General features: G+C 39.8%; 1 pseudogene; it reads left to right on the top strand.

Moving 5' to 3' along the window:
* The first annotated feature begins 9,286 nt into the window (after positions 1-9,286).
* LOC113927328 lies at positions 9,287-9,818 on the top strand (annotated as a pseudogene).
* Positions 9,819-20,496: the final 10,678 nt, after the last annotated feature.

The following is a 20,496-nucleotide window of genomic DNA, read 5'->3' as shown; positions in this document are numbered from 1 at the left end:
GGGTGGGAAATCGGTGGGGGAGACGAACCATGAGAGACTATGGACTCTGAGAAACAAACTGAGGGTTCTAGAGGGGAGGGGGGTGGGGGATGGGTTAGCCCAGTGATGGGTATTAAAGAGGGCACGTACTGCATGGAGCACTGGGTGTTATACGCAAACAATGAATCATGGAACACTACATCAAAAACTAATGATGTAACGTATGGTGATTAACATAACATAATAAAATTTTTTAAAAAAAGGCTTGTATGGCAAATAAAAGATAAAAAAAAGATCTCACTTTCCTTGGTAACTAACTCCATGAATCCTTGCAATTTCAGATTCCATTAAGGCTTCATGGGAGAGGGGAAGAGAAGGTTGAGAACATCCATGAAGTTTTCGCTCTGGCAACCATGACTGGAGGGAGAAATTAAAGGCCATACTGACACACAACTGTAGGTCAGTAAAGTATGTGCCTTCTGTGAGATTGCTGTAAACATGACAAGTTCAATCTTATAATAAGCTGTCTCAAAACTGATTAACAAGGCCAGACCTGCATTCATTTTAATTAATCTTACTTGGACTAATGCCAAAAGATATTACTGAAAAAATATTTTCACAATATAAAGTACACTGTTTTAAATTAGCAAGACCTCTGTGAAGAAACTTAATGAAAGGCAAACGCCTCCTGAAACCTATTCTCCAATTTGGGATTTCCTAGGTTTCTTAGTGTCGGGCCCATGTGGACTGGCCTACCACCCATGCGTCAGCATGGAACTTGTACGGGGTGCTACTGCCTTCAGCAATTTTGATGGGTTATGCTCATATTGACAACTTTGCCTCTCATGCCCGTCCAGATACTAGGGGATTCAGAGATGAATAATGGTTTGTTAATGTAAGGTAGATGGCAACAATGCCTAGAAGGGAAAGCAGCCCATTATAGGACTGAAAGCGTTGAAGGGATTGATTTTGATTGAGGTGACATGGCTCTGAGGAGACCGTGAAATTTAAATCCAGCTCTGACAGATTATAGCCCGTAATGAACAAGGCTTAACTGTAATGCCTTATTTGACTGTTGTCTCTGATTAGGTAGTATTCCTAATTTTGTTCTAGCCTGTACAACTCAACTATCCTCAAGCTGAAAGTTCTTAGTCACTTTGAGTGAAAAGAATCTTAACTGATGGTTTAAAGGACACTCTTTTGCTACTTTTTTAATATACTAAAATTAAAGGAAATCTTTCCAACGTGTGGATATTTCCCTAATCACACACTGAGGTTACCTTAGATTCATTACTATCTATAATTTGACTACAAAGGCAAGGAAAATTGATCAGCATTTTATTATTTTTTTATTTTTATTTTTTGTTAAAGATTTTATTTACTTATTTGACAGAGAGACACAGCGAGAGCAGGAACACAAGGAGGGGGAGTGGGAGAGGGAGTGGGAGAGGGAGAAGCAGGCTTCCCGCTGAGCAGGGAGCCCGATGCAGGGCTCGATCCCAGGACCCTGGGATCATGACCTGAGCCGAAGGCAGACGCTTAACGACTGAGCCACCCAGGTGCCCAATTGATCAGCATTTTAAACAGCAGTGGTTTGCTGGGAAATTTTCTTTTATTTGTGTTTCCCAAGAAACTGTAATAGCCAATAAGTCCCCACTTTACTGAAAATAAAGGAAACCTCATTAAAAATGGAGTCAGGAAGCCCTGAAGTGGAGGCTCTCATGCATTACCACTCAGACTCCAAAAAGGAGGAAGCTTACTTTATATACCCCAGCAGGATAAAGGCAGAATTTCTCCTTGCCCAGCAATAGCCCAGCCAATGAGAAACTGCCACATCAGCCAATGAGAAGCCATCGCCGCCCTGAACGATTTAAAAACAGCCTCTCCCAACCTTCTTCTTTCCTCCGGAAAAGTAAGCCCCTCCCCTCTGTTTCCCAGACTTGCGTATGGTTCACCATGGTTTGCTTGTCCCAAATTGCAATTCTCTGCTATTCCCGAAAAGGCTCGTTTAGTTGGTAAAAGAGCTGGCTCTTTTGTCTTTTTAAGGTCAGCATGACATATTGCAATCTGGGACTTTATTTTGAAGCCTCTTTTATTCAAAGTTCTGAGTGGAATGAAGTTTATTTCTTCACAACCTCAAAACCCTACACTCTGGACTGTGAGACTGAGACACTAAGAGACAGATGCATGAATAATCTTTCCCTGGAACCACAGAATGCCAAAAATATAGTCTATATAAGAATTGCCAAAAGAAAGGGGGGGGAGGAAGGGAGGAGGGCAGGGAAGAGTGGAGGGAAGAAGAAAAGAGGGGAAGGAGGCGCAAGAGGGGAGCAAAGAAGGAAATGAGATGAAACCACTACCAAGTTTCACAACGCCTAAATTAAGCCAAGTGTTAGGCTAAAATGGATGTTTTTAAGTCTGATAGTCTTAGGCATTTCTTCACCCTAATGTCTCAGCAAATTGCACAAATTTATAATTAGTAGAATGTATTTCAATAAATCAAAGAAGCACTTTGTAAATTGTACTTGATTTACAAACATGCAGTGTCTACTTATTAATGTTAAATTTGTATTCCTTTGGCCCCCATAAACTCACTACAAAAACCCGTTATTCATATGTACTTTTTACAGAAACGTCTTAAAATATATTGTTGTTTTAATTAACATTACAAATTTGAATTCTAAAGAACATTGGGTGCTAGATTCTTTCATATTGCAATTAGTGCTTTAACATATAATTTCATCGTGTCTCTTAGTATAGATAATTAAGGTTTCTACTGTAATGTGTAGTAAAATTCTCCATCTCTAAAGTGTAATTATGTTTACAAATGATAGTGATAAATCCTTAGTATAACCAAACCTTGATAACCAAACAAAAGCTTGTTTGGAATAGTTTAATATGTTAAAAATCCTAGAATAGAACTGCTTAACTTAATAGTGCTTTGGTTAGATAGATCATACATATGTCTCTTGCTTGATGTGAGTAACAGAATTTAAGAGCACAATGATGACATTTTCCTTCACGCATGAGGTGTCTTCCTGATCCAAATGTTCTCTCTGATGCAGCAATTTTACTCCTTCTACCACTTAGCTCTTACACCTGACATTTTGATATACTAAAGACACTACTGTTCTATAAAGACAAAAAATAAAAGTTGATGTAGTCTCATAAGGCTGGCATGAAACTTTGTCATGGAAACAATCCATGGGTCCAAACAAGAATGGACTTATTACCTGCACAGTGCTTCTTTGATTTATCCACATTTTACTTCTAAACCCTTTTACTGCAGTTGTCTGTCTGGCTCCAGTACCACTCGCAGGCAATACTGGAAGTAGTGTTTCTAACTGAGGACTTTAAAAAGGAACACAACATGGCTACTTGAAAAAAAAACAAAAACCGGAACTCACATAAAATGACCAGTGTCAGTAAATATAATGAGCAAAAATATGTTCACAAACTACAGATAATAAACAATGAGGATGATGGTATGAGTTTTCTTATGAATTAGCAGTCCCTCCTGTCTAGTGTCCTTCTAGAAAGGGTTCTTGTCAGTTTCCTCTGGAGCCATTCTCACCCTGCTGCAGCCCTGGTCTGCATCTAGTCCATGCACATGAGCCAGTGTGTGTCCTGGACCAGTTATTTCTTGAGTTGTCAATTACTGTAATATTAAATGCAAAGTGTTCTCAGCCGACTTCAAAATGCTCCACTTCCGGTCTTCATCAGACATGTTTGTCCATTGTGGGTGTTTGCCAAGCAGTGTCCCTGCCAGGGCTCCACAGTGAGGCCCTCCTTCCAATTCTGCAAATATGACTCCCTAAGAACGACCAGAAACACTTTCCCTGGCTGTGTTTCTTTATGAATATTAGGAGCATTCCCATCTTTAAGGAGAAGAGATGGAAACAATCTTCCCATGACAGAATCCTTAATTTTTATCCATTCTTTGATTCCTGTGTCTCGCCATAAAATACGCCTACAGTATCCTCCCTGACAAACCTGTCATGTGGTTAAAACTGTCCCCTTGGGGTATCGTTTTATTTCTTGAGCTGGGCACCAATTATAAAGGAGAATTCAGTTTGTGTAATTCATCAAGCAGTATACTTGTGATTGGTACCCTTTTTAAGTTTATTCTTCAATGAAAAGTTAAAAAAAAAAAAGCTACCTAGTGTTCTGCCAGGATTTTCCTGGTTCTCAGCTTCCTACCTATTACAGCAGAAAAAGATGGTTTCCAGGATATTAATGTGCTACTTTCCCCCCGACATTTGCAGACATTGTTGAGACACACATTCAGCTAAAAAATATAGATGCGTTTTTCCCTTTAATCTGCCATAAATCATCTTAATCAAAATAATGGAGTAATATTATTACTATATTTGTGTAAGGCATTGGAGAATGCAAAGTGCTCTCACCCACATGCTCTACTATCACTTGATTCCACGCTTCCTTGCATGACTGCGTTCATTTTAGTTGGTCCCTATAACAGAGAGCAGGCTTTGACATGTTATATTACAATTTAACTAATGGCCACCATGCACATCAGAGCAGACCATCCTGTTGCCTAGTGACTATTATCCAAGGCAATCAGAGTAAACAAATAGCACAGATATTTTTTTTTTGAACAGCTGTTTGTTGACCTAGATACAATATTTACATGGCTTACTAGTTTCTCCAGCAGTTTCAGACCCTATCCTATCCTACAGAACAGAAATTTGTTACTCCTTAATAATTCATCGCTTTTTTCCTAGAAATTTTTTAATAAGGAAACCTTTGAAAAGGAGTGATAAGTTCCCAATAAGAAATTTAAATGTCCCTCAATTAAATGACATTTAATTGATATTTAATGGAAATCTTTTCTGCAGAAGGTTTTGTAAAATAATGCCAAATTTCATCACATTCCCTCCTATCTCCTGCAGTACTTAACGCGTGACATTTATTTGGTGGGTAGAATTATGGTAAGTCAGGGCAAAAGCAAATTCACATATACTTCTCAGGCCATTTTGCTGGGGACAAGTACCCTCGAAAGGTGACCCTTAGCATTCCGCAAGGCTCAGGGGAGCCTCACTGTCCTGGGAAGAAGGCCCTCACTGGGCATAGTTCCACATGCTTCTCTCCAGGGGCATCTCATTGAGTTGATTTGTGAATGAATGCACAGCTCTGTTAGAGTTGTTAACACACTGTGTCCTAACTGTTGTTTTAGACACCAGGTGCCACAAAGACTATGAGCTACGTGTTTCTAGGGTATGGCCCATTCATTTTTTTTTTTTAAGAGAGATAGAGATAGAGAGATCACTTGCGTGTATGTGTGCATGGGAGGCGAGGGGCAGAGGGAGAGGGAGAGAGAGAATCTTAAGCAGGCTCCACACCCAGTGTGGAGCCCGCCATGGGGCTTGATCTCATGACCCTGAGCCAAAAATCAAGAGTCTGACACTTAACCAACTGAGCAACTCAGGCACCCCTGGCCCATTCATTTTTGGAGCATCTTGACTAGAATGCAAAGTGCTAAATAGATTTTGAAGTAATGAAATAAGGCTTTTTATTATGCTCAAACATAATCTGATACCTTTTATTTAATGCTTCTTGAAAACTTTTGGAGACTGAATGTTTGTGTCCCTCCCAAAATTCACATGTTGAAGCCCTACCCCTCAATGTAATGGTATTTGGAGATGGAACCTTAGGGAGGTAATTAGGTTTAGATGAGGTCATGAGAATGGAGCTCCCATAAGGGACTGTCTTCATAAGAAGAGAAAGAGACCAGAGCTTTCTCTCTCTCTGGTATAGGAGGACACAGCAAGATGGTGGCTGTTGGCAAGCCAGAAGAGGGTTCTTACAAGCACCTGACCATGTTGGCGCTCTGGTCTCAGACTTCCAACCTCCAGAACCTTGAGAAATAAATTTCTGTTGTTAAAGCCACCTAGTCCATGGTATTTTGTGATGGCAGCCTGAGCAGACTAAAATGAAACCCCATTTTTTAAAAATTCAGGCCAAATTACTGGTTTAAAAATTGTGATAGTGGCTCATTTAAAAGAAATGGAGAAAAGATGGATAATTCAATAAATTAAGACAACTGGTTAGCTATTTAAGGAAAAACATGAGTCCCTGCCTTACTTCCTATGTCAAAATAGCTTCTAGATGAAGGAAATATTTCGATGTTAGAAGGAAATAAAAGAAATGAGAGAATGAGGGAGGGAGGAACAGAAGGAGAGACAGGTGTGCAATTGGAGGCCCAGAAATCAGTAACAGTAAATGTGTCTGTAGTTGGAAGAGGGGTAAGGCCTTTTGTGTATGATACAAAACCCAGGAATTACAAAGGAAGATTTACCCATGTAAAAAAATTTAAAACACTGATCCTGAGAATAGCAACATACACAAAGTTTTTTTAAATCATAATTTAATGAAAAATGGCAACAATTATGACAAAGTTCTAATTTCTCTACTACAAACAAAAAGCTCACAAATCAATTAGACAATGACCAAAAAGAAAACAGAAAAATGAACAAAAGACATAAAAATGTATTTAAAAAATATTTTATTTATTTGAGAGAGAGAGAGAGAACATGAGGAGAGGGGCAGAGGGAGAAGCAGCCCCCCCACTGAGCAGGGAGCCTGACATGGGACTCGATCCCAGGACCCTGAGATCATGACCTGAGCCAAAGGCAGATATTTAACAGACTGAGCCACCCAGGTGCCCCTAAAAATGTATTTTACAGGAAAATAATACATATGGTCAATAAGGATATGGAAAGGTATCTGATGTCATTAAAAATAAAGCAAATGCAAACTGAAACCACAATATGTCCAAGATTAATTGCTAGTACCCCCTTATTCATTAGGAAATGGAACAGTGCCCTATTGTAATCTTAATAGAGTATGGACTCGTGTAAGCTTTAGGAAACCACCTGGCAATACCTTCCAAACTTCAAATGCCACTACACTTTGATGCTGAAATTCTACATCTAGGAAATTATGTTGCACTTATTCACACACATAAATAGATGTCCATTAATAAAAGACAGGTTTCCAAACTGTCTAAACTGTGGTAAAAGAAACTGTGGTAAAATAAAATAATAGTATGAATGTGTTTATTCTTATACAAATAGAAAGTCTATATGGATGGATGGATTATAAATGTAAAATTTACTACAGTTCAATGGGATTTGGGAGTAGAGATGTGAAATTTTACATTTTACTTTATATACTCTGGTACCATTTAGCTTTTTTTTTTTTAAGCCATAATTTTGTACTACTTTTATAATTAAACAATTAATTAGAATTTTAAGGAGAGTATTGCCAACCTACAGTTCTGTGGGAATTAACATAATTTTTATGCAGTCAGTGAGTCATACAAAAATAAAATATCGAAAGAGAATCATCCAAAGTAAAATAATTTCAAAAATAAAGAGATTAAAAGAAAAGTGTTCAGGAAACAAGTAGCATGTGTCAGGAAGCCAACAAGCCTCATCTATAATGCAGGATCAGAAGCCCGGCAGTCCGGGTCATACCTGTCACTCAACCTCCCTTTCAATCAAGAAAAAGCTGGCATACAATGAATAGTGTGCAAACCAATAGAAGAGGAAAGAGAAGCATTTCCTAATGGGCTGGGGGTGTGGGTATGGTTGGAGGGAGAATAGTTTCAGAAGAGAGAAAAATCATTTCTGAGTTTAAATGAGCTCAAGAACAGGCTACGACCTTCAGTAAAGACTTTTAAAAAAAATACTTTTTTTTTTTTTGCTTCAGAAAATAATCAAACCAAGCCTCTGTGTTTTCTTCTTTTAACATTTTGACTCCATAAATAAGCAACAGATGTATTTGCACTTGTATTGTCTGCAAAAGGATGATGATCAAATTTGATGCTGAACTGGACCAAATATCCCAAATGGGATTCTTCATACCAGCTATAAAACTGTAACATTTCATAAAAGCCATATGTATTCGGTTTTCACATTGGACAGTTTTCCCACAAGTAAAGGTTGTTTATTCCAAGGGGGGATAACCTGTTATTTAAAACCATAATGTGTCCCATGAAAAGAAGAGTTACATGTCAGACATCGCTGGTTTCAGGTTATCTCCACGTTTCTCAAATGAAGGTGCCCTCTAAATAACGTTTCTTTTTTATAAGACGCTCCCTCCACAGAGCACCCTTCCTGAAGGAGGAGAAATATACAATATTACAGCTGTCTTGTCTTTGAAGACCAGATGTAATGGAAAATTGCCAGTGGTGACGGAAATGAAGCTACCTCAGGATCAGAATCAAGTCCTTTATTACAGGTGAACGTAGTCAAATACCTTCTGATTCCTAAGGTTACATTTTGGTTCTTTCTCCTTTTTTCTCCTTTCTTCCTCTTGGGTCTCCTCACAGCCACAGACTACCTTTTCACTATATATCACACCATACACACATATACATACATACATGCACACATACAATATTTAGTAAAAATACGTAATCGACTCTTTATTATGGTTCCTCACAATCTAAGTTCTCTAGCAAATAATGTGTTCCTAATAATATAGTAGGAAAACTTCTAGATGAATCTACTGTGTACATCAACTAGTGGCTTGGGGCATCTGCAGGGGGACCCCTGGGCCTGGAGAAGCAAAATTTCCCTGGCCACAAGATTCAGTATTGCTCAACCCCATAACTGCCCCTCACTGGGTTGCAAGCTGCAACATTCAAAACGTAACAGGAAGGTTCACCTGCCACACCTCGGATACATGTAAAGTGAGTATAATCATTCCTGACTTAGGCATCTTCGTTGCTACATAGGGCACAGAGCTGAAAAGATCAAATTGTTGAAATGCTCACTAACATCATGCAAACATGAGGGAGGTGACACTGTCATGCCAGGCCCAGTGATTCTCTCTATTGTCACAACACCTTTACAACGAGCTCCTGCTGGCTGAAGATAGGTCCCTGGGGGCAGAGAGGGGGTGTGAGTCAACTCTGGAGATCTACCTGTAAACCCGTGCTTGGGGGCTCACCGGTACAGCCTGATCTATGATTGAAAAGTTTCAAAGTAATCACACAGGGTGCCCTATGACTTTCACTTGTCCTTCGATGCTCTGAGCAGTCAGCTCTGTGGCTACTCACCTGAAATAGCTTTTCAGCAGCAGACAGTGTTTAGATAATTAATAAATGATCGTATGTATTATTAAATAAGAAACTATTATTCCTTCAACCAAAATAACGGTGTATGAGTATGTTTACGGCAAATGAATGTACATGCATACAGAGCAGAGAAGTGGAAGAAATCACCAAAAAAGTGGTGTCTCTGGCCTTTCGGCCAGAACCGCCATCTTCCAGTAATTTGCCAAAATGACCAACACAAAGGGAAAGAGGAGAGGTACCCGCTATATGTTCTCTAGACCTTTTAGAAAACATGGAGTTGTTCCTTTGGCCACATACATGCGAATCAATAAGAAAGGTGATATTGTGGACATCAAGGGAATGGACACTGTTCACAAAGGAATGCCCCGCAAATGTTACCATGGCAAAACTGGAAGAGTCTACAATGTTACTCAGCATGCTGTTGGCATTGTTGTAAACAAACAAGGGCAAGATTCTTGCCAAGAGAATTAATGTACGCATTGAGCATATTAAACACTCAAAGAGCTGAGACAGCTTCCTGAAGCGTGTGAAGGAAAATGATCAGAAAAAGAAGGAAGCCAAAGAGAAAGGTACTTGCGTTCAACTGAAGCGCCAGCCTGCCCCACCTAGAGAAGCACACTTTGTGAGAACTAATGGAAAGGAGCCTGAACTGCTGGAACCCATTCCCTATGAATTCATGGCATGATAAATGTAAAGAAAATAAAAGACCTCAAGACTGTAAAAATGTTTCTCTTAATTGAGTAGAAGTGTGGTGTCCTTTCCCCCAAAAAAATATTTAAAGAAAAAAAAAAGTGGTGTCTCTGGGTCATATCTTCGTTTACGGGGAATTTTTTTTTTTTTTTTGAGCTTTCTAATTTTTCTGCAGACATGTTTTACTTGAGTAAGAATAACAAACAACCCAATTTAACAATGAAGACTCTTTTAAACATCTTTGTGTTCATCGTAGATGCTTCCTAATTTATTTTGGTAGTTTCAATTAGCGAATGCTGACATTTATTACATTTTCCAAACTCTAGTAAAAGGCAATTTTGGCTTTGATAATTTTTTCCAATTACTTCTTTAAAAAGAATTTGGATAATGTCCTCAGGACATACAAAGATATGTGAAAGTGGAAAGCCGTGGACTGCTTACAGGTGAATGAGATGGAAGTTAACCACACACGCTATTAGGAAAAAAATATATAAGAGGCTGTACATTTTATAACTATTTATATTATATGACCAATCAGGCTAAGCAAATTCTCATGTGCCAATGGCCTGAACAAAAAAAGAAGTTCCTCCTTCATGGTGAAAAAAGAAACAGCTTAGGAAATATAGTGAAATCAAAAAAGAGTAAGTTACGCATATACAACATTATTTTCCTCTTGGCTGCATTCATCTGAAAGTTTGATCTCTAGCTGAGATACATAGGAAAAGAGAGTCCAATTAATTTACAAATGTCAATTAGAGCTCTTTGGACAAAGTGTCAGTTTTGTTAGTGAGAGACGTACTTCTCAGTGATGTAGGCTCCAAACACTGGACTAGTAATCTTGCAAACTCCGTGACCCGTGTGGCTAGAGCAAAGCTGTGCGGTGAGTCTCTGTGTGTGGAATGGATGAGACGAGAAAGCACAAGCCAAGACTGTGCAGAGTCCCTCCTACCAAATGAGAGGTAACTTGTTCACAGCCATGAGATTATTTTGATGGTTCCACTGAAAACTGTGATTTGTTTGGAGCAAAACATCACATGCATTTTACTTTATATGGAGTTGTGTTTTCAAATTGTCATCTTATTCTGCCAGGAAGCACATTGGTGAAGTTGATTAGAAAGCCCCCAACATGGCTTCTCTCCACAGCCACACTTTGAACAGTGATAACGGAAAGAAGTCAATGACACACTGAAGCAGAAACAGTAAGTTAGGTACCCTGACCTACTCCCTATAGTTGAAGTGCAGGAAAAAATGAGTTTTGAATCTCTGTCTCACAAGCCTGGCTTTTTTGGGTGAACTTTTTATTGTGAAATAAAACACCCATACAAGGACAATGGCATGTATAATAACGTTGATTTATCGAACAGGAAACACCCTAACTGATACTCTGGTGAAGAAATAGAAAATCATCTGTCATTCAGAAGCCCACGCATGGTCCCTCCTATTTGCTGTTCCCTCTTTTCTATCCCCTCAAAGGTCACCACTATGGCTACATATAAGTTAATCATTTGCTTTCTTTTTAAAATGTGATTTTACGGCATAAGCACATTTCCCTGAACACAACAGTTTAGGTTCGCTGTTTTTGAGCCATATGTACGTGAAATATGGTTTGTCTCCTTTCATGCCTGGATTCCTTTGCTCAACGTTCCGTTTTGACACTCATGTAATGCGAGGAGCTAGAGTTCTCTCAGTTTCATTGCTTTCTAGTACTTTCTCCTACGATTATACCATTATTTTTCCATTCAACTGTTGGTACACTTTGCAAACAACATTGCTGGGAATGTTTTTGTAGGTATGTCTTGCTGTACATAAGCACACATTTCTAGAAGTGGAATTGCTTGTCACAGACTATGCCTAACTCATCATGTCAAACTGTCTTCCAAAGTTCCCGTTTACACCCCCAAGAACAGTGTATGGGAGTCCCCAGGACTCCACATCCTCACCCTCCCTCGATATTGTAGTATCTGCAATATTGTAGTGTTATACTGTAATGATACTGCAGTGTTCCTGGAATGTCCTGTAGGTGGTCAAAAGAAAGCAACCTCCAGTTGTAAGACAGATAAATTCAGGGGATGTAATGTACAGCATGTCGACTATAAGTAACGACATTCCATTGTATATTTGAAAGTTGCTGAGAGAGTAACTCTTAAAAGTCCTCATCACTAGAAAAAGATTATAACTATGTGAAGGACATTAACTAAACATACTGGGGTAATCATTTTGCACCACATACATACACACCAAATCATTATGTTGTACACCTTTAACTAACACCCTGTTATATGTCAATTACAGCTCAATAAAACAGGGGGAAATGTTTGGGAGAACAGGTCTTTGTTAGTTATACATGCTGCCAGCATCTTTACCCACTCTTTTGCTCACTTTTTCACTCACTTCATAGTGTCTTTGAGGATCCAAAGATCTTAATTTTATTGTAGTAAAGTTTATCAATCACTTCCTTTATGGTATTTTTTGTGTCCTCTGTAAAAAATCTAGTTCTACCTATATATGATGAAGATTTAGTCATATGTTATCTTCTGGAAGATTTATTATTTGCTTTTCATATTTAGATCTACAGTAATACATAAAATTGATTTTTGTTTAAGATTTGAAATAGGGTCAAATTTCTCTTTTTCCCATACGGGTAAATTTCTTCCAGTACCATTTATTGAAAAGACTGTTCATTTTTAACTCCTGTACAATACCCTCATATTAGTTTCCTTTCTCAAAAAAGAAGGACACAGACTCTATCTTAGGTTATTGGCATTCTCATTCATGCTGCGAATTCATAGCTATGAAAAAGTAATAGGAATGTTTAGACTTAAAAGAGCAAATGATTTTGCATATGTGTCCATCCCCAAATTTCTACGTATATATTTCTAGAGCATTTGCAGAAAGGTCTGTCATCCTGGTATTTTGGGGAATAGGCTCTGCTCCTACTACGGGGCATGTGTATTCATTGTAGAGCCGTGAATGAGATTTCTTGCTGTCAGAGACTCTGAGCACAGCTGGGTTCAACTTGCCTAGCAACAGGGTTCTGATGTGACTTTTTTATTTCATAAAATTCATGCCTCTAAGATTCTTCATGACATTTGGAAACCTGCGTCTGTCTTACTGTGCACCATACGATGAACATCATATGCTGTCAGATGAGAATAGAAGCTCTTATGGATGGAAGTCTATTGAGTCTAGGCTAAAACCAGCCTACAATATAAAATGTTCATTTTCTACTCTCAGCTAGGTAATAATTTGAGTGATATTTGCCTTTAGAAAAGTAGAACACTAGAAGTTTATCATGCTTACCATAAAAGTAGCAGAAATAGAAGTAAACAGAGAGAGAGAGTCCATGACAAAAGTTTTGAAATAACTTTCTTTGTCTGAATTTCAACTACTTGACCTTCTAAAACTTCTCCGATCTGGCTCATTTACTCCATCTTGTCCTGTTTATCTTTCATTCAGCTTAAATCTTGAAAACAAATCCAGGGAAGGATTTTTGGTGTGTGTTTATTTGCTCTCCTGCTTCTATATCTGGGTTCTGAGGTGATTAATTTGGTATATGCGTTTTCAAATTTCAAATTTTTCTTACTTTTTTTTTCTCTTCAGCATTTCCAGGCTCTTTTGGAATGCTTTTATTTCTAGAAATCAAAACATAATATCCTTCCATCAGTCAGCTTAAGTAATGCTTCTAAAATTATTCTATAGTCTATTGAAAGCGATGATTCATTTACAGGAACCCACTCAATTTTCAGCTAAGGCAAAACTCAGCAGAAAGAGAAGATATGATAGAAATGCAAAAAAGAAGAACAGAGAAGAGAATGCATTTGGCAATAGACAAGTCTAGCCAATGAAAATGTGCCACTGAATCACATTGGAGTTTTAAACTCTGTCACTAAATATTCTGAAGAATCTGATACTGACTGGATACACATGTGTGGACACTTATGACGTAGTACTGATTTATGGAACAATATGATAATATAAAAATCTATTGAATATAATTTTGTGCTAGACAACGTATTGCCACTTTTATGAGGAACATACTCATAGATTAGATTTTATGTTATTAAGAAGACTTGAAGACCTCCAGTTTTTGAAATAAAAAGCCCCTAATTGTTTAATCCTATCTTATGAGTATGAAATACACATTTAGATTGATGGAACATTCTAGTTCTTTGATTACTGTCTTTTAATGAAAATCTTTCTATTACTCTTCTGCTCAGCCTCAGAATCCACAGATACACGCAAACTTAATGAACTAATCAATGCAAAAGCATTTTTATTTTAGAAATCTAAAGGGAGACCTGGGTGGCTCAGTTGGTTATGTGTCTGCCTTCAGCTCAGGCCATGATTCCAGGCTCCTGGGATTGAGTCCTGCATCGGGTTCCCTGCTCAGTGGGAAGCCTGCTTCTCCCTCTGCCTCATACTCCCCTTGCTTGTGTGCACTCTCTCTGACAAATAAATAAATAAAATCTAAAAAAAAAAAAAATCTAAAAACATAAATCATCTTTGAGCATTGCAGTGACATTAGGTGCAGTGTATGTATAGGTCCGAGACAGGGGCAAAGCTGGAGTTGCAAGCTCACACTCCACCTAGGAGCTAGTATACTTACATGCTCACACATCAGCTGAGGACTCTGAAGCAAATATGCAAGCAGCAGGCTCAAGTCTCCTCACCAGAATGATTTCATAAGGCACAATAATAGCTACCATTTTTGAGCTATCCAAATTGTGCCAGATACTTTGCATGTACTATTTCTGAACCTTACATGAAATGTGAAAAGCTATCTGTCTTTTAAACACGAGGAAACAGCCTCAGATATTTTACACTGGGGAAGTTCCAGAAGCAGTTTATCTGGCCCCCAAGTCTATGCCATCTACGGAGGTGTGATATTCTCAAGTTTACAGGAAAACACAAGGAGAAAGAAAAAGGTGAGCATGAATGATCTTAACAGAATGTAAGAGGAAGACCTTTCCTATTATCTGATTCAGGTTGTAAAGAAGTTTAATTTATTCTTAATCATCCAATGTCAAGACCAATCTAATCAATCAGTACAGATTCGTGCTTCTAGCAGCAAAACACAGCCACGGTAAAAATAACGTAGGTTTTAAACTGACCATATGGTTTTAACTGCACTTTACTAGATGTGCAGACTGGGGCAGGGTGCACAACACCTGTGAGTCTGACTTTTCTCATCTGTGAAATGGGGATATTTATATACACACTACGTAAGCCGGCTGCGCTTCACTAGGAAAATGCATCAGAGTTACTGCCATGCAGTAGGTTCTCAGGAAGGGGTAGATATCTTTACTGAGGTCACATTTTCTAATGTGTTCATTTTCTTGGTTTTGGGGGGTAAACATTAGTTGAATTGGAGGAGTAAATACAAATCCTAGCACATATATCCATAACGTTGTAGTTATTGTCAAAGACACATCTACTATGGCAGTTATTAGAGATTGTCAGCACAACGATCATTGATTTTGCTTTGACCTGGGATTTCATCTTCAGGAAATCTATGTGACAAATGGCATTTTGAGAGCCACTGGCTTTCTCGGCCTCGTCCACTCCAGCCCTGGATCCAGCAGGAGAGAGGAAGGCCAGTAGAGCTGCAGTTAGCTCCTGTTTTAGGAATAAATCCCAAAGGTAATCAATTACATGATCACATGTTTTGCCTTCAATAGCACTGATCCCAGTGAATCTTTTGAAAAGACAGTCTTGCTTATCATCTCATCTCAGAGAGATCAGGGAGATCACCAGGGTTAAGACTGGATGTAGGCCCATAAGCTCAGAAAAGTCTTTGGCACCATTCACCAGAGCTTGACTGCTGGGCATCTGCAGGTTCTTCCTATGCCTGTAAAATGGGGTGAAAATATTTGCCTATCTGAAGCTTGACCGCCACTTCCCACTACAACCCTCCCCTGTGGGCCATTCCCATACACTCCCCCTGCTCAAACAAGGGTCCTCCCCACCTAGAAGATGAGACTTTCTGTGTTTGAAGAACAGAGGGTGAATGTGGGGAGATGGGGGTGGACAACAGGTAAAATGTGGAATGGACTGCTGGTGGAGATTTGAGGAGGAGAGGGAGGTCTTCAAGAGAGAGGCATAGGAAACAGAAGAAACTATGATCAAAATACAGATTTTAAACAACTATTCTTGGGTCTGCTTATGACTTCAGAGTATTCAAGTAAACCAAGGAAAAGACTAGTTGCATTGAAATTGTTGTTGATTCCATAGACTGGTCTTTTTTTTTTTTTTTTTTTTTTTTTGGCCTACAACACTATTCTGGCATTGCCCCATGTAGATCATGGATTTCTAGGTCTTAAACTCGCTAATGCTGCTGCTGTCCATAGAAAGCACTGTGTAACTAACTTTTACAAGACCCAGTGGTGGTATCTTTCCTTTGCCTCTTCAGATCTACCCTTCCCTCTCCCCTTCTCTGCATCCATCCCCATGCAGACTGAACTGAATGAACCATACCGACAGACTCCCACACTTTCTGGCTTCTGTTGGGGTTCAGTACTGAGAGGGCAGGAGATTGCAGGAAGGGAGGGGAATGAGGCCCGGGTGTTTTTTACTCTGACTCCCTCCGCATAAGAGCACCTCAGGTGGTTGTATCCTTTCATGGAAGGTCACCATTCTGTCCCCACAAGGCTCCTCCACATGCCTCTCCTTCTGGCTTCTGGTGACCACTCTGGGCCCTCATCCCCTCCAGCCATATTTTGTCAGGGACATAAGCAAGAGACCTCTTTATTTTACTGATTGTTGTGCTTTGACAAGTCATCTGTGCTTTCAGTGACATTGCTCTATTAACCAAAAGAGCTAGACATTTGTTGCTTGTGCAGTCTGGATAATAGTAGCTCCTGAAAAGCTGGGAGATAATGGTTCTTACTTTTATCCCAGTATGGCATTACCATCCCTACCTCCAAGGCAGCTCTCTGAAACAGGTAGACAGAGTGAATCATAAGAAACCTGAATGCGACTCACCGGCTTTAAACTGTGCCTACTCCTTAACGGCTGAGACTAAGAAACATCTCAGTCCGAGACGTAATCATGATTAAGAATGAGGTCACATATATCTGGAGTTTATAAAGTACCATGCACTGTTCTAAGGCCTACATATATTTGAAATCATTTAAATTTACAGTGGCCCGATAAGATGGACAGAAACTGAGGTAGAAGGTGTTAAGTAACATGCCGAAGGGCAGACAGACAGCAAACAAGCAAGCTTGAAACACATACCCTCTTGGCCCTGTGAGTTGTCCCTGAAACCATCACACAATAGTGTGTGGCACAGAAAAGAACAGCAATCCTTTGCCCTATCAAACCAATGATCTCCAAACCCAGAGACCACCTCCAGATCCAAAGCTCTCTTATGGAGACCAGACACTAGGACTCTTGAAAGAATACTAAAGCAGTGAGCTTAGAGGTCAGGCTTTAACAAAGACAACAGTGTCCAAAAGCAATAAAAAGGAAAGGCCTTTTGTCTAAGGAAAATTCCCAGTGCTTCTTGGGCCCCATGGTGCAGCAACTCAGGCCCCCAGTGGGCTTATTTCTTCAGCACCAGAATGCTGGGTAACCTTTATGAGGTTGGGAATGTCACAGAATAGAAATCACATTCCCTGGGCAGTTGAGCGCACACGGTGTCACTCAAAGGAGATGTCTGCTAAGCTCCCACAGGGAGCAGTTTGGAGGGCGGGGGCCACGCTGGGAGGGCATTTCAGTGAATGGACTCCTCAGAAACTCTGAAAATATAAAAGGTACATAAGGAGTCAAAACACAGTCTCTCTTCTCCTTCTTCTTATAAGGACACTAGTTAGATTTAGGACCCACTCTCCCTCAGTATGACCTCATTTTAACTTAACTAAGTAGATCTGCAAAGGCTCTATTTTATTTCCAAATAAGGTCACATGCGGAGGTTCCAGATGAACACGAATTGTGGGGAGACACTATTCAACCCACTACAAACATTAGGAATACCTATCCTTAGTTTGCCACAGCTAATAAAAGGAGGTGCTTTGATCTGAATTTTATATTGGAATCTCTGCTCTACAATAATTCATGGCTCTAATTTTTCTCCCCTGATAGTGAGGACATGATCATGTGTGTACTTTGGTTTTCTAAAGATCACCTTTAGACTCTTTATATACCTATAATGGCAAGCGACTTGGTTGGTTTCTGTGGGTAGTCTATTTACTCATTCAAACTAGACTGTCTTTGAGTCAAAGGCTCATCTAATTAGCTGGAATAATAAATCAAATCCGAGGAATTTGGTTGTTCTCAATAACACAGCTCTTTTTTAAGGTCACTACCAAAGTGTATGCAATTAGCAGCGTGTCTCCCTGAAGGAATAATCTGGCCAGGCTAAAATTATTTCATGGTGGGAGAAATAACTTGGCAACACCTGGCTGTGTTGTGATAATAAACAGCCTAGTTGTTACCTTCCATTTTTTTGTGCCTAAATTATTTTCTCTTTCTCTCTTTTCTCTTTTTTTTTGTTCTTAAACAGTTCTTTGATTCACAGAAACTTGTCATTTTATCCTATTTATTTTAGTAACGTTTGAAACATCAGTCAACATTATATCTTTAAGCCTCTTTTTTTTTTACTTTATTGAGGTATATTTGATAAAGTCAAACATTTTTATTTTTTTTAATTTTTTTTTAAGATTTTATTTATTTATTTGAGAGAGAGAGAGAGAGAGAGAGCATGCGAGGGGGGAGGGTCAGAGGGAGAAGCAGACTCCCCGCTGAGCAGGGAGCCCGATGCGGGACTCGATCCTGGGACTCCAGGATCACGACCTGAGCCGAAGGCAGTCGCTTAACCAACTGAGCCACCCAGGCGCCCTAAAGTCAAACATTTTTAAAATGAGAACTATTCAGCTTGTAGCTTCATGTTTATTTTATTTTTCTACTTTGGAGTTCTTATATACAAGCTGCCTTCTGGAGAAACCAAATTTTAACTCTAAAATTTATCTAGTGGCCCATAAAAACCTTCTGTCTTAAATAAAGACAGTAATATTTAACACTTCCAATGCAGAGAGTAGGCTCCTTGGAAACTTGCTTCTGCTGTTTCTTGGCATCCTCTCCCTGGTCCTCCACTGAGTGTCCCTGACCTCTCATAACCTCCCTCCAGCTCCTGGTCTTCTTTCTTCTCTTTACCAGGTCCTACCCTCATCTTCTCAAAACCTCCCCGTGCATGCTTTCCCCTCAGGTTCATCCTGCAATCCCAGGGCATCAACCACCACTGATTTCCCCCATGACTCACAAATCAACTCTAAAACCTGACGTCTCTCCCATGAAAAGGATCCATCTCCCCATTATACACATGAAACAGCAAGAAAGAGGCCATGTACAGAGAAGAGCTAGACTGGATATAGTCAAGAGCTAAAATGTGATTCATGGAAAGTGTTTATTCAAGGTACTCAAGAGACAGAGTAATTCTTTGTGGTTGGAGTGCTTAGAAAGGGTCAAAGTAAGGAAGAAAGTGTTAAGATAGGTTTACGAAACTGATGTAACTTCTGCAGGTAGAATAGAAGAAAGGACATTTCGGGCCATGCGAAAAGGTATGAACAGTGTAGGAGAGTGGAAATGAGGGGGAGCCTGTGGAATTAGGAAGGAGACCACTCTGGCTGGCACAGAACATTCATGTTAGGAATCAGGAGGTAAAACTACAGAGATAGGGGCAACCAGGTGGCTCAGTCGATTGGTGTCTGACTCTGGCTCTGGTCATGATCTTGGGATCCTGGAATCAAGCCCCTCATCTGAGTGGGGAGTCTGCTGAGTGGGGAGTCTGAGTGGGAGTCTGTTTGTTCCTCTCCCTCTGCTCCTCCCCCTGCTCATGTTCTCTCTCTCCCTCTCTCTCTCAAATGAATAAAAAAAATCTTAAAAAAAAAAAAACAACGCCTTGCAGATACTAGACGATACAGGGGGGATTGAATGCCAGGGTGAAGAGTTCAAATGTCCTCTGTGAAAGGCCTGGAAGTCTCAGCTCGGAAGGACGAATGTGGTGTGTTCTGCAGATCAGCCTGGTGGTCAGGTGTAAGATGAATCAGGTTGTGAGAAACTGGTCAGAGGGCAGTTGTGGCAATTGAGGCATAAAATGAGGAAGATGTGTCAGGAATGAAGAAAGAATAAATCTAAGAGCCAATTCCAAAGAGGAATCAACAGGTCTCCACAGCAGATTCAATGTAGGAGACACGGAAGCAGGAGAAAAGATCAAGGTGCAACGTGATGAAGAAGAAAGTGCAGGGGTGCCTGGGTGGCTCAGTCAGTTGGGTGTCTGCCTTCGGCTCGGGCCGTGGTCTCAGGGTCCTGGGATCGAGCCCCGCATCGGGCTCCCTGCTCCGCGGGAGGCCTGCTTCTCCCTCTCCCACTCCCCCTGCTTGTGCTCCCTCTCTCGCTGTGTCTCTGTCAAGTAAATAAAATCTTTTAAAAAAAAAAAAGAAGAAAGTGCAGAAACCAGGAGTGAATTCATTACCTTGTCACCGAAAAGCTGTTTGAGCTTGAATAAATGTCTTAGCCTTCCAGAGTGTCCATAAATGAGGGAGGTAGGCTGGATGACTTCTAAGATTTCTTTCCACCTCAACTTTAAAGTTCAATAGCGCCCAAGAGCAGGCTTAGATTTTATCATGATCTTTTCTGCACCTCTGCTCACTTACTGTAAACTGAAATATTTTCCTTATTGGACTGTGCTGAAGATTAGTTAACTTTGAAATGAAGCACTAGGTAAG

The sequence above is a fragment of the Zalophus californianus genome, chromosome 7 (genome assembly GCF_009762305.2).
Source record: "Zalophus californianus isolate mZalCal1 chromosome 7, mZalCal1.pri.v2, whole genome shotgun sequence".
Taxonomy (NCBI): Eukaryota; Metazoa; Chordata; class Mammalia; order Carnivora; family Otariidae; genus Zalophus; species Zalophus californianus.
Note: the sequence above shows the minus strand (reverse complement) of the source record. Positions and strands in the feature narration are given on the sequence as shown.